This window comes from Micropterus dolomieu, unplaced genomic scaffold, assembly GCF_021292245.1.
Source record: "Micropterus dolomieu isolate WLL.071019.BEF.003 ecotype Adirondacks unplaced genomic scaffold, ASM2129224v1 contig_10941, whole genome shotgun sequence".
Taxonomy (NCBI): Eukaryota; Metazoa; Chordata; class Actinopteri; order Centrarchiformes; family Centrarchidae; genus Micropterus; species Micropterus dolomieu.
In genome coordinates, this window is record NW_025739927.1 from 163 (window position 1) to 1,333 (window position 1,171).

The following is a 1,171-nucleotide window of genomic DNA, read 5'->3' on the forward strand; positions in this document are numbered from 1 at the left end:
GGCCTTTGCAGGTGTTTTGTGTTAATTAGCTGATTAGAGTGTGGCACCAGGTGTCTTCAATATTGAACCTTTTCACAATATTCAAATTTTCCGAGATACTGATTTTGGGGTTTTCATTAGTTGTCAGTTATAATCATCAAAATTAAAAGGAATGAACACTTGAAATATATCAGTCTGTGTGGAATGTATGTATACATTATACAAGTTTCACTTTTTGAATGGAATTACTGAAATAAATCAACTTTTTGAGGATATTCTAATTTTATGACCAGCACCTGTATTTGTGACACGGCAGACTAAAGTACACTATACTGCGACGAGGATGGGATTCGAACCCACGCGTGCAGAGCACAATGGATTAGCAGTCCATCGCCTTAACCACTCGGCCACCTCGTCTGCTGCGCGCATGTTTTTGCAGTGAAAGTCGAATTCAGGCCACTTACAGTTGGTTTTGTGTAGTTTTGGAACGGCGTGGCATGGAGGGGAGGCAGAGGGGATGAGTGAGTTGCCTTCCCCTCACACAGGGGAATTAGCTCAAATGGTAGAGCGCTCGCTTAGCATGCGAGAGGTAGCGGGATCGACACCCGCATTCTCCAATAGTTCTTGGGTCTGGTCTGGAGTCCAAGACCACAATGAGGCTCTTTGCACCAGCTCAACCGAGAACTGCCTGAAGACAACCAGTGGGTGGTTCTTCACAGTTTTGTCTTGTGTCTTTTCCTGGAGAATTTCCCGGTCACCTCCCAGGATTGTTTCATATGCCATAGTGAATTCCTTTTCCTTCACTCAAGCTCTGTGGAATACAGAAAACAGGGAAATTATAGAAAGCAGTGTAACCATACTCCTTAGTACACTTGTAATCAACGAAACATTTGATGTTTTATTGAAATGTCATGTGACATAGAATGTAACAAAAGAGACTTTTACAGTTAAAGTCAAAGCCAGGTCCCTTTACGGGGTGTCTTAAAGAGGCTTTGAATGTCCGCTGCAATGGCGAGACTTGGAGGGGAGGGCACATTAATTGTCAGAGAAATGAATGAGTTGTGTAAAGACTGTGCACTCTGACAAACTGTTTTGCTTCTGTACCCAGAATAGTTAATAGTCACTGATCTTCATCAGAGAAGAAAGGGTTAAAAGCCTCCTGGAGAATGCGGGCATCGATCCCGCTACCTCT

The 1,171-nt window shown here is 43.3% G+C and overlaps 2 non-coding genes across 2 annotated transcripts; one reads left to right on the forward strand and one right to left on the reverse strand.

Moving 5' to 3' along the window:
* Positions 1–314: 314 nt before the first annotated feature.
* On the reverse strand, positions 315–396 carry trnas-gcu. Its single transcript has one exon. It is a non-coding gene; the product is annotated as a tRNA-Ser (tRNA).
* A 127-nt stretch (positions 397–523) lies between these two features.
* On the forward strand, positions 524–596 carry trnaa-agc. Its single transcript has one exon. It is a non-coding gene; the product is annotated as a tRNA-Ala (tRNA).
* Positions 597–1,171: the final 575 nt, after the last annotated feature.